The sequence below is a fragment of the Salvelinus sp. IW2-2015 genome, unplaced genomic scaffold, assembly GCF_002910315.2.
Source record: "Salvelinus sp. IW2-2015 unplaced genomic scaffold, ASM291031v2 Un_scaffold1382, whole genome shotgun sequence".
In the NCBI taxonomy this organism is placed as follows: Eukaryota; Metazoa; Chordata; class Actinopteri; order Salmoniformes; family Salmonidae; genus Salvelinus; species Salvelinus sp. IW2-2015.
Genome location: NW_019942872.1, coordinates 241,080 through 254,937, shown reverse-complemented (window position 1 = coordinate 254,937; position 13,858 = coordinate 241,080). Strand labels below are relative to the sequence as shown.

The window sequence follows — 13,858 nt, the reverse complement described above, 5'->3', positions numbered from 1 at the left end:
AATTGTGTGTGCTACGCTGCTCCTCTGAAAGTAAGTCACGTCATTCGTTTTCATCTGACATTGTGACATCAGTGTTACATGAAAGTTGCTTGTCAATGTTACATAACAGTAGTTTGTCGTTAGACAAAGCTGCATGAAGTGTGAACTGGAGCGTTCTTGGATCCACCAAAAAAAATGTTTTTGGGAGAATGTGGGCATCGATCCCACTACCTCTCGCATGCAAAGCAAGCACTCTACCATTTGAACTAATTCCCCAGCCTTTTTAATTTGCCACAAGGAGCAACCAAGAGGGTCTTGTCTTGTCAGTCTTGTCAGGCTATGCTGTTGGTGGACTTGTTCGTTTACGCGCCAGCACTGGCCGAGGCTCTGTGCATCCTAAAACCTTTCCTCTTTTGCAAGCAGCCGGATTAGCTCAGTTGGTTAGAGCGTGGTGCTAATAACGCCAAGGTCGTGGGTTCGATCCCCGTACTGTCCTTGAGGGAATTTTTGAGTGTCAAAATTGCGAGTCACTTGCATGTGTATGGTCAAATGTGCCACAGAATTTCTTTTAGCGACTTGCCGAAATAGCTCAGTTGGGAGAGCGTTAGACTGAAGTCATAAAGATTTCTGTTTCGAGCCCAGTTTTTGGCATTAGTTGTTGTTTTTCTTTTTCCTCTGAATTGGCTTCAAGGAAACTTCCCACAGCTTTGTTTGTGGGGATCAATTGTGTTAGGATTTATGTTTATGCACCATAGCCTGTTAGCATATTGTTTGAAGATGAATATTGTTTTGTTACACACACACACAAACAATACAGATAGGTGTGTAAGGACTGACCAACACAGGCCATAAAAGCTGTGGTCAGTCTGGAGAGTGGAGGGGTGCATCTTTCTAGGCCAACCAGGAGGTTAGAATACTGGACAATACCATATTAGGAACTGTTTCAGTGTAGAATCGACAGACACAAGATGGATCTAATCTACCCAGCAACCAGATGTGGACAAAGGGAAGCGCCAAAGGGGCTTGGATAAATCCGAGGGCCAGCAAAGGCGGGGCAAAGTCTAAACCGCGCCCAGCCTCTACTGTGATAGGCCAACAGACGCGTTGGAACTACGTCATCACGGTATAAGAACAGCGGTTTACGTACTTCCTGGTGATACAGCGAACCCGTATATACGAAAATTGCATTTGCCATTCATTGTTTGCGGTAATTAAACATGATTAAAGAAAGTCAGCAGACCTTGCTTTTTATTTATCCTGACACCGGATGTGTTACACGCAGCGTTCACAATTGTGTGTGCTACGCTGCTCCTCTGAAAGTAAGTCATGTCATTCGTTTTCATCTGACATTGTGACATCAGTGTTACATGAAAGTTGCTTGTCATTGTTACATGACAGTAGGTTGTCGTTAGACAAAGCTGCATGAAGTGTGAACTGGAGCGTTCTTGGATCCACAAAAAAAAAWGTTTTGGGGAGAATGTGGGTATCGATCCAACTACCTCTCGCATGCTAAGCAAGCACTCTACCATTAGAGATAATTCCCCAGCCTTTTTGATTTGCCACAAGGAGCAACCAAGAGGGTCCAGTCTTGTCAGGCTATGCTGTTGGTGGACTTGTTCGTTTACGCGCCAGCACTGGCTGAGGCTTTGTGCATCCCAAAAAAATTGCACAGTTGCAAGCGGTCGGTTAGCTCAGTTGGTTAGAGCGTGGTGCTAATAACGCCAAGGTCGTGGGTTCGATCCCCGTACTGGCCATGAGGTACATTTTGAGTTGTTGTTTTTCTTTATCCTCTGCATTGGCTTCAAGGAAACTTCCCACAGCTTTGTTTGTGGGCATCAATTGTGTGTGCTACGCTGCTCCTCTGAAAGTAAGTCATGTCATTCGTTTTCATCTGACATTGTGACATCAGTGTTACATGAAAGTTGCTTGTCATTGTTACATGACAGTAGGTTGTCGTTAGACAAAGCTGCATGAAGTGTGAACTGGAGCGTTCTTGGATCCACAAAAAAAMGTGTTTTTTGGAGAATGTGTGCATCGATCCCCTCATGCTGCGTACAGCCCGTTCCATCTCATCCCGAAGATGCTCTATTGGTCTGAGGTCTGGGGACTGCGCAGGCAACTTAAGTAAACTAAACTCGCTATGATGTTCCAGGCAATGTTTTTCCACTCCTCAATTGTTAAATGTTGGTGATCAGACAAATTACTGAGCAGTATAACAGTGGTGTGCAGAATGGCATGTCAGAACGCACAACTCCTCAATCTTTGTCATGGATGGGCTATTGCAGCCAAAGACCACACCGGGTTCCACTCCTATCAGCTAAAAACAAGAAGAAGCGTGAAACCCGGTATGATCGTCTGCTGCATTAGCCCATGAAAAACATAAAAAAACTGATTCAAGATGTCTTTGGTACATAATTGGTGAAGCCTATACTACAAAATTAAACAAATTCTAGTAATCCCCTTTGAGTGTGGACTGTATTATTATGCATACTGGATGGACTGGTTACATTACGCTACACTCCAAACGTTATATCCATGAGTCTGGGAGAGAATGCGTAGGCCTAGGTGATGCTGTTGGTTCATTGATTGTGCAAGCCAGAGTTATTAGCCTACAATTATAGTGAGTTTGTATTTGATTTTGAATAGCCTAGTAATAGTGCATTTTTTATTTTTTTATTAATAGGCTGACATATTACCTTTAGCTGCAGAATATCTCTCCACCATGCGTTTCCATCTCTCCTCTCTTTCCTTCATTACTTTCTCGTGCGCGCAGAGAGAGGGGCTGTCAACAGTTTTATGAAATATGTTTCATTGTGAAAACCTGTTACCCAAACAGATTTCACTTGTTTCCCCAAATTAAGCACTGGGTAGCTTCAGGAACAGGGTTGGAGAGCCCATGGCATACAGAGTTTGCCGGAATATCACCTGTGGCGCAGCAGCGAGAGGATGCATGCTCTTCAAACAATGGTTGATGCGTGAAGTGAAATAAGTGTGCTTATAAGCCCAGCCATTTCTATATGCAATCCTGTGTGAAAGCAGAGTTTTGATGGTTGCCACTAAAAAAGAGGACGAACCCAGCTGCTGCTATACTGTATTTGTGCTAACATGTCAATTTCTTGTCACTCATTATCAAGCCAAATTTGACGATGAAATAATCATACAAAAGTATAGGCTTGTAGGACTATGTCARGATCGTCATGGGAAGAAGTGGACCAAAGCGCAGCGTGGTACGTGTTCATTCTATTTATGTATTTAATGAACACCGACAACAACAAAACAAATACGAACGTGACGTTCTGCAGGGCAAAATAACAAGCAATGCAAAAATAAGATCACACAAATGAAAGAGGGAAAAAGGACTGCCGAAGTATGATTCCCAATCAGAGACAACGATGGAAAGCTGTCTCTGATTGGGAACCACACTCGGCCAAAAACAAAGAAACAGATAACATAGAATGCCCACCCCAAATCACACCCTGACCTAACCAAATACAGAAATAAAACGGCTCTCTAAGGTCAGGGCGTGACAGCCTACTTGTTGTGTTGTCTATAGTCTGTCTTTGTATATTCAACTTTGTACACTAGAGGGCATGGGTCACTGGTCACATATGTATAGGAACACAGGCGACAAGGAAGTAGTAAAGAACTGTACAGTATTAACTTTGGAAATAATCATTAACAGTAACACAACTATATCACACGTGGATTACTGTTCCAAATTGGGGGGGTTTTCACCCCAAAGCATTTCAAAAATGGTTTTCATAAGTTCCCTGCTTTCTATCCTATTATTGTCAATGTCATCTTTTAAGATTCAGTCTAAGAATGTATTCAGCTTCTCCTGAGTGTCCTGTATGTCTTAACTGTGTGTACAATCGGAGAATCGGTCAGGTGCAGAGGGGGTGGAAAGTGAGGGAGTGTATATAGAAGAACACCTGGCCTGTGACACTCCCCTTGATTCCATCCTCCACTTTGCCCTACCCTGTTCCCTCCTATCAGTCTCTCCTCACCCTCATCTCTTTCTACGCTACACCCTTCCTGCATGTCCCTGTGTGACCTGACCTATAATGTTAGCTGCTTTAACAAATACAAAGATTTTAGAAATCTTTTAGAAATTTTTAGACTGTGTATAGAATACACAGTKTAAAAAGTTGTTGTCTTTATTATTAGCATAATCCTCAACCTTAATTMTTTMTTTTTTTTATTAATAGTAGTAGTCTATAAAAATAGAGTTGCATAACATGCATCTCAAAGGAATACAGAACATTCTTTGTCCTCTCATGTTTTTAAGAACCGTCTGCCTTCTTAATGTAACAACAACTGCTTATTGAGAGGATGGTAAATGGTTTAAGTTATGTACGTTCATTGAAAGTCTATTTTCTATTACACTGTCAGTGGCATTTCTTTGCCTTGTAGTAAATACTTGCATGCCAGATCAGGCTTACTGACGTTTATTATTTCTGTTTTATTAGAGTGATGTCATTATACAGCCTCTCTCTAACCTCTCCCCCACACATGCTGTACTACTGTATGTGAGGCTTATGCCAACACCCTGGGTGGCAAAATACACATCTGCGGACTAAATCCCTTTCTCAGTTGAAACTGAATTTAAAACAGGCATTTTTAAAATCAAATCAGATCAATTGTTATTTTGTCAACAAGTGTAGACTAAGTGAAATGCTTACTTTTGGCCAATGGACGAAGAGAGTTTGTGTTTATACAGTTCTTTATACAACAGTATAAATATGTACTCTTCTAAGTCACTTGGCTAAGTCACCAAGAGTTCTCATCCATAATTATCACGGCTGTGTATATCCCGCCCCAAACCAACACCCCTCTGGCATTCAACAAATTGTATGGGGCCATTAACAAACCAGAAACCGCTCACCCAGAGGCAGCGTTTCTGGTGGGCAGAGACTTCAACTCGGGGAGACTTAAAACCGATCTACCTCACTTCTACCAACTGTTTACAAACAAAAGCTCAAACAGGAAGTACCAGTGATGCGCTCAATACGCAAGTGGTCGGATGAAGCAGACACGAGCCTATATGACTGTTTTGCTAGTAAAGACTGGGATGTGTTCCAGGATTCATCCTATAGCATTGAGGAGTTTACCACAACAGTAACGGGCTTTATCAATAAGTGCAAAGACAATGTCATCCACAAAGTGACTATAAGAACGTATCCAAACCAAAAACCATGTATTACAGGCAATATCCGCCCAGGCTTAAGGTTAGAGCTATTGCTTACAATGAACAGGACACTGACGCATACAAGAAAGCTCACTACGACTTCCAGCGAGACATCAAACATACCAGTCAAAAGTTTGGACACACCTACTCATTCCAGGGTTTTTCTTTATTTGTACTATTTTGTACATTGTAGAATAGTAGTGAAGACATCAAAACAATGAAATAACACATATGGAATCATGTAGTAACCAAAAAAGTGTTTAAAAAAAGCAAAATATATTTTATATTTGAGATTCTTCAAAGTAGCCACGCCTTGTCTTGATGACAGCTTTGCACACTCTTGGCATTCTCTCAAACAGCTTCATGAGGTAGTCACCTGGAATGCATTTCAATTAACAGGTGTGCCATATTCAAAGTTAATTAATTTGTGGAATTTCTTTCCTCCTTTTGAGGAAATTATTTTTTTGAGCCAATCAGTTGTGTTGTGACAAGGTAGGGGTGGTATACAGAAGATAGCCCTATTTGGTAAAATACCAAGTCCATATGTGACCGACCGGCTCAAATCGGTCTTATATAGCAACATTTGAAATTGTGTTTTTTACATTGGATAAAAGTAGAGACTCAGAACTACAAAATGGTATATCATACATGTGCACTGCAATTCTGAGGAACAATGTGAAAGTAATCCTGCTTTGAAAGTTGATAAACTTGAAAACACTTTTGAGAAAATGGCCTTTGAATGTTTTTGGAACCTACTGGAGAGCTCTGTCACGTATCCCTCTGGAACTGTGTCATTACACACACCTGGTCCCCATTCTCCCCTGATTAGTAATTGTATAAGTGTGCCTTTTGGTTTCCATTGGGCTTTCGATTCATGTTCCAATGTCCATTGTGCTGTATTGTTTTGGCTTTCGTGCCACTTGTATTGCGCAGATGATTACGGGTCTCGTCCTGTGTGGTATCATTGTGCGATTGTGTATTTTTTCGAGGTACTCCTCGCTCTTTTGTTTGGGTCTCAACCCTGTGTTTTGTATACGTGTTTGTTTGGTCTTCGTCCCCTTGCCTTTACATGGCATGCTGTAATTTGGGTAAAGAAACAAAAAAAAGAAATACGCATTCCTGCGCCTGTCTCCCAATCTCGTCATACCAACGTGACAGAATAATTGACCATTAAGGGAGACAGCGGGAAGGGCCCGTCTGACGAAGCTGCGACTGGTCTATCCGGTGCCTGCCGCAACTTCTGCAGCTGCAACTGGGCCGTCCGATGTCGCCACAACTGGTCCATCTGATGACGCAACGTCAGCCGCTGCAACTGGCCAGTCCGACAGCGCCACAACCGGTGCGTCCGACGATGCTGCAATTGGTCCGTCCGACGCCGCTGCAACTGGTCCGTCCGACGCRGCCGCAACTTCGGCAACTGCATAGGGTCCTGATTGACCCGCACTGCGTTCCTGTGTTCATTCTCGGGACCAGTGTTGTTGCGCTGCTAGTGCCACGCGTCGAGGGGGTACTGTCAAGGATCCCTCCGGAACTGTGTCATTGTGCACACCTGGTCCCCATTCACCCCAGCCATAGCTTTCCACCAGCACCGTACCATCCTCCAGTCTAGTGGTTCTCAAAGTTTTTATAGTCCCGTTCCCCTTCAAACATTCAACCTCCAGCTGCGTACCCCCTCTAGCACCAGGGTCAGCGCACTCTCAAATGTTGTTTTTGCCATCATTGTAAGCCTGCCACACACACACTATACGATACATTTATTAAACATAAGAATGAGTGTTTTTGTCACAACCCGGCTCATGGGAAGTGACAAAGAGCTCTTATAGGACCAGGGCACAAATAATAATATAATAATAATTCATAATTTTGCTCTTTGTTTAACCATCTTACATATAAAACCTTATTTGTTCATAAAACAAAATATGAATAACTCACCACAGGTTAATGAGAAGGGTGTGCTTGAAAGGATGCACATAACAAAGTCATGTTGGGTTATATTGGAGAGAGTCTCAGTCTTAAATCATTTTCCACACACAGTCTGTGCCTGTAGGGCCGAGAATCCACTCTCACATAGAMACATGGTTGCAAAGGGCCTCAGTGTCTTAACAGCACGATTTGCCAAGGCAGGATATTCTGAGCGCAGCCCAATCCAGAAATGGCTTCTGATTTAAATTCAATTTTCACAGAACCGCTATTGGCAATTGTGATGASYCTCACTTGTTCAGATATCAGTAAGTGGACTGGAGGCAGGGCAAGAACGGGATAACGAATCCAGTTGTTACAATGATGGAAAGACCTGTGTGTTGTCCTTGTTTGTATTTTTATTTATTTTATCCCATTTTCTCCCCAATTTTCGTGGTATCCAATCGCTAGTAATTACTATCTTGTCTCATCGCTACAACTCCCGTACGGGCTCGGGAGAGAKGAAGYTCGAAAMCCATGCGTCCTCCGAAGCACAACCCAACCAAGCCGCACTGCTTCTTAACACAGCGCGCCTCCAACCCGGAAGCCAGCCGCACCAATGTGTCAGAGGAAACACCGTGTACCTGGCCCCCTTGGTTAGCGCGCACTGCTACCGGCCCGCCACAGGAGTAGCTGGAGCGCGATGAGACAAGGATATCCCTACCGGCCAAACCCTCACGACGCTATGCCAATTGTGCGTCGCCCCACGGACCTTCCGGTCGCGGCCGGCTGCGACAGAGCCTGGGGGCGAACCCAGAGACTCTGGTGGCGCAGCTAGCACTGCGATACCCGGGAGGCCCATGTGTTGTCATTGTTAATCCAAACAGAGAAGAGCTCCAACTTCTTAATCATAGCCTCAATTTTGTCCTGCACATTGAATATAGTTGCGGAGAGTCCGAATCCTAGATTCAGATCATTCTGGCGAGAAAAAACATCACCCAGATAGGCCAGTCGTGTGAGAAACTCGTCATCATGTAAGCGGTCAGACAAGTGAAAATTATGGTCAGTAAAGAAAACTTTAAGCTTGTCTCTCAATTTTAAAAAACGTGTCAGTACTTTGCCCCTTGATAACCAGCGCACTTCTGTATGTTGTCAAAGCATTAACGGTCGCTGCCCATATCATTGCATAGTGCATAAAATACATAAGAGTTCAGGGGCCTTGCTTTAACAAAGTTAACCATTTTCACTGTATGTCCAAAACGTCTTTCAAGCTGTCAGGCATTCCCTTGGCAGCAAGAGCCTCTCGTGGATGCTGCAGTGTACCCAAGTGGCGTCGGGAGCAACTGCTTGCACGCGAGTTATCTCTCCACTACGTCTCCCTGTCATGGCTTTTGCGCCATCAGTACAGATACCAACATGAGCAGCAGCTACATTTGGCTACATACGGACCGTTAGTGGAATTCAAGCGAGAGAGAAACAGTTAATGTGAATGGATGTTAATTATTTTACTAGGCTGCCTGTATTTGACATTGTGTTGTTATTTCGCTGAACACTAGATGGTTTAATTGTATTTTTGGCAGTGAAACAAGGCTACTCAGGCGAGAGAAAAAACTCACCCAAATGTATAGCTCCGTTGGAAAATATAAATGGACTGTTTGAAAAGTGAAGGAAGTAAAGGTCCAGACTGTGGCGGAGCTTGTGCATGGTCCGCCAGGCACAATACCAGAGCACAAACTTGTTCTTTTTTTGGCCACTGCAGTTGCGAGGAGTTAAAAAGTAGATGGGACCTGGCTGCATAGGGTCAGAAGGAAAGTGCACCTGTAAACAACAAAAGAACATTAAGATAAGTGAATGAAAGGAAAACGTAATATAATTTGTTAATGCATCATTTTCAGGTAAGTTTCACTTACGTACAAATGTGCAGAGCAGCAGCACTGCATACAGAAACATCATCTTGGAAATTAGAAGTTAAAAAAATAACACACCGCCCCGACTACACGTACCTCTGGAAAATACAGAAATAATGTGAGATCAATAAAAGTAGTGGCAATCATGTTGGAGGTCAATTAAATAATCAAAACGTGTTGTTTATGCTTCACATACCAAGTGTTGTCATCGATTCCTTGTGGAGATGCCACACTGCTGCTTTTGTCACATGGGATGGAAGCAGCTTTCCACCAAAGTCTTTGCGTCCTGGGTGGCGTCCTGGTAACACTATTGCATTATCCTCTGCGTAGTTGTTGATGAAGTTCTTGCTGCAAGTCCTCATGCTTCAGGTGTAACCTGCGCTTGCTTGGGCCAAATCTCTTTTTTGATGGGAGCCATTAGACCATTCTCCTTGTGTGACTGGTGGTGTTCTACTGATGCTGAAAGACAAATTCCAGTACTCAGCCTGAGAACTAAAGCAGTACATCTCCATTACCCAGTATTTTTCCATCAGGGAACAAATGTTATCACATATATATGCAGTAATCATGGCATTGGTGTAGAGGAGAGAAGAGAAGAACGTGGAGTGGCTATGACACTTTGAGGCAGACAATTTAGCAGCCTCGTCTGCCATGGCGTTACCCATACTCACAAAATCTTTCCCCCCGGTGTGAGCAGCAACCTTCACAATAGCCAAAGCAGAGGGCAGCATCGTAGCCTCCAAGAGATCTAAAACCATAGTTCTATCATGAATAGGATTTCCACAAGCATTGTGAAAACCCCTACTCCTCCAGACACCACACCAGGAAAAACTAACTCCTATTGCATAAGCAGAATCAGAGAAAATTGTAACCCTTTTCCCATCTCTAATTTTACAGGCAGCGGTTAGCGCCAAAAGTTCGACCTGTTGAGCTGAGAAAGCATCTGGTAATGGATGTTGTATGTGAGTGGTTCTATCAACTGTCACAATACCAAACCCTGCATGTTTCTTCCCTGTAGTTTGATCTATATATGCAGAACCGTCAACGAAAAGCTACAGGTCAGCATCAGTCAGGGCAGTGTCAGAGAGGTCAGGCTGGTGCACCTAAGCAAGAACAGTGGGCTCCAGTGTCAATTAAGAATGGGATAGTTCTTCCATGTACCTGAAGTTTGATTATTGGGTCTTTTTTCCCATCTTCGAATATGTACTGGGGACACTGGAGGAAAGGGTCTGGCCCTCTTCATTGCTGATCGTCAGGAAAATAGGAACTGTTGGTGTTCTGATTTCCTTGTGGCCAGACACCACCTCTTCCCCCTCTCTGTGGTTGATATCCACCTTGTTGTTGGTATCCTCCTCTGTGTCCTCCTCTGAAATGTCCTCTCCCTCTTCGGTTCACTCCAGGTGTTGTAGCCCATCCTTGATATTGAAGATTTTGTGGACATTGGCTCCTCATGTGTCCAAATTGTCCACACCCCAGCATTGCATAGGTGGCATTCTGGGTGATGGTGGTCCCCATGGTTGTGGGTTCCCATAGGTCTGAGGGGGAAATTGTACAAAAGACACTATGGGCTATGGTTGTGACGKAGGTCCACTTGGGGGCGCTGTAGGGACAGGAGTGTCCATCATCACCATGTCAGGCTCACCTCCTTTATTACTCCTCTCCAATTGAGCCAATTGGGCCTTTTTTACTGCACCATCAAGCCCCTGTTTTCTTGATTCCTCTGCTTGTTTATCACGAAGCCAGTTCTGGCAGTGGTGTCATATATAATCCTTGCGTTCCCCACCCGCCTTTCTTAACCCAGCCCACGACATCCCTCAGTTGCATCTGCACTTTTTCTGGGAGGTTGCGGCAGGCTCTGTCATAAAACATGTTCTCGGTGGCTTCAGAATGGTCATGGTGCTCTCCCAATTCCTCAAGCCATTTCTGTTTCAGGTTATCTATCCAATCTCCGAAATCTGAGTCGGGTCCAGATTTATAGTCAGATAGTCTACTCATGCCTCGCATGGTAGGGAACATATCTCTCAAGCAGTCCCATAGGTGTTGTGTGTACTGGCTTAACTCCAGCTCAGCGAGTTGAGCCATTAACCCACAACGGATCATTACATCAGTGAACTGTCCATTGGTGAGTGCCCGGGATAAAATTGCCCTCATATCTCCAAGGCATAGGGTCTGGTGGCCGTGCCTTGTTTCAAATGCTCTTATCCAAACTTTGGCTCCTTTCYACATTCTTGGTAGGGATTTAGCAGCAATTGCAATATCTCCAAAACTCCAGGGCTTAGGTCTGGCAGTTCTCACTGGTTTGCATGAGATATTTTTCTTACTGCCTGTTTCCCAGTCCTTCTCCGGATCCCCGGGTCCAATATATTTTTTATTTGCTTAACACATTTTTGTTTATTACATGATTCCATTTGTATTATTCATAGTTTTGATGTCTTCACTATTATTCTACACTGTAGAAAATAATAAAAATAAAGAAAAACCCTTGAATGAGTAGGTGTGTTCAAACTTTTGACTGGTACTGTATATAGGAGGAAGGTGGAATCCTATCCTACACCAGCTCCAACGCTCATCCAATGTGGCAGGAAGTGCAGACGATAGCTCCTCCAATGTGGCAGGACGTGCAGACGATAACGGATTACAAAGGGAAACCCAGCCATGAGTTGCCCAGCGATTATAGAAGTCCCAAAAGAGCTAAATGTCACGTTCTGACCTTAGTTCCTTTGTTATGTCCTTATTTTAGTTTGGTCAGGGCGTGAGTTGGGGTGGGCATTCTATGTTGTTTTTTCTATGTTTTGTTCTATTGTCCTTTTCTATGTGTTTGGCCTAGTATGGTTCTCAATCAGAGGCAGGTGTCAGTCGTTGTCTCTGATTGGGAGCCATATTTAGGTAGCCTGTTTTTCATTGTGTTTTGTGGGTGATTATTTTCTGTGTAGTGGATGTCACCTTACAGAACTGTTGCGTTTCGTTCTCCTTTGTTATTTTGTTTAGTGTTCTATGTTTAATAAATATAATGATGAACGCTTACCACGCTGCGCTTTGGTCCTCACCTCATTCCAACGACGAGCGTTACACTAAAAGCCTTTTATGGTCGCTTCGAGGAATGTAACACTGTGCCTTCCGTGAAAGGCTCTGTTTTTCCGGATGCCTGTGTGATTTGACTCTCCGTGGCCAGTGTGAGCAAAACGGTTAAACAAGTTAACAATCACAGGGCCGCTGGATGGAATACCCGGGCCCGGTTCTCAAAGCYWGCGCAGACCAGCTGGCAAGTGTCTTCACAGACATTTTAAATCTATCCTTGTCCCAGTCTGTAGTCCCAACATGTTTCAAGCTGACCACTATTGTCCCTGTTCCCAACAAGGTAACCTGCCTAAATGACTATCGCCCTGTAGCACTCACATCTGTAATTATGAAGTGCTTTGAAAGGCTGGTCATGACACCTATCAACACCATCTTCCCAGACACCCTATACCCACTCCAATTTGTATCCCGCCCCAACAGATCCACAGATAATGCAATCTTTAATTTTACTTCACACTTCCCTCTCCCACCTGGAAAAGGGGGGAAATAACTATGTGAGAATGATGTTCATAGACTACAGATCAGAGTTCAACAACATCAGAGTTCCCCTCCAAACTATTCACCAAGCTAGGGACCCTGGGACTGAACCCCTCCCTCTGAAACTGGATCCTGGACTTCTTGACGGGCCTGCCCCAGGTGGTGAGGATAGGCAACAACACCTCCGCCACGCTGATCCTCAACACGGGGGCGATGAGACAGCCTACAGGGAGAAGGTCAGAGACTTAGCAGGACAACAACCTCTCCGTCATTGTCAGGGTGGCAGGTAGCTTAGTGGTTAGAGCGTTAGGTCCAGTATCCAAAATATTGCTAGATCAAATCCCCGAGCTGACAAGGTAAAAATATATTGTTCTGCCCCTGATCAAGGCAGTTAAACCACTGTTCCTAGGACGTCACTGTAAATAAAAATGTGTTCTTAACTGACTTGCCTAGTTAAATATATATTTTTAAAGTAAGACCAAGGAGCTGATCGTTGACTATAGGAAAAAGAGGGGAGAGCGCGCCCCCAACCACATCGATGAGGCTGTTGTGGAGCGGGTAGAAAGCTTTCAGTTCCTTGGCATCCACATCACTAAGGACCTAACATGGTCAGCGCACGGCAGCGCCTCTTCTCTCAGGAGGCTGAAAAGATTTGGCATGGGCACTTGGATCTTCAAAAAGTTCTACAGCTGCACCATAGAGAGCATCTTGACTGGCTGCATCACCGCTTGCTATGGCAAATGCACCGCCCTTGACTGAAATTCACAACAGAGGGTGGTGCGGACAGCCCAGTACATCACAGAGGCCYAGATCCCTGCCATCCAGGACCTCTATATCAGGCTGTGTTAGAGGAAGGCCCAAACAAATGTCAAATACTCCAGCCYCCCAAGCCATAGACTGTTCACTCTGCTACCTTCTGGCAAACGGTACCGGAGCGTCGGCTCTCGGACCAACAGGCTCCCAGAGAGCTTCCACCCCCAAGCCATAAGACTGCTAAATAGCCAGACTGCTAAATAGTCAAGTAAGGGTACCCGAACTACAGTATCTGCACTGACTCTATCTTGAACTGACCCTACACACACTCACTAAACTATATATACAAACCATATGCAAACTCACTCACACACACTGCATTGACACGCCCACACAAAACCCACACACATTCACATGCACTACATACGCACACACATACATAACATACGCAGACTGACACAACACAAACACACATACATACACATTACACACACACACACACACACACACATACGCTTACACTCATAATTTGCTGTTGCTGCTCAGTTCTTAATTTGACTGTTATTGTTATCCATCG

The 13,858-nt window shown here is 44.2% G+C and overlaps 2 non-coding genes across 2 annotated transcripts; both read left to right on the top strand.

The window, feature by feature from the left end:
• Positions 1 to 401: 401 nt before the first annotated feature.
• On the top strand, positions 402 to 475 carry trnai-aau (transfer RNA isoleucine (anticodon AAU)). The gene has a single exon. It is a non-coding gene; the product is annotated as a tRNA-Ile (tRNA).
• Positions 476 to 1,659: 1,184 nt separating this feature from the next.
• On the top strand, positions 1,660 to 1,733 carry trnai-aau (transfer RNA isoleucine (anticodon AAU)). The gene has a single exon. It is a non-coding gene; the product is annotated as a tRNA-Ile (tRNA).
• The last annotated feature ends 12,125 nt before the right edge of the window (positions 1,734 to 13,858 follow it).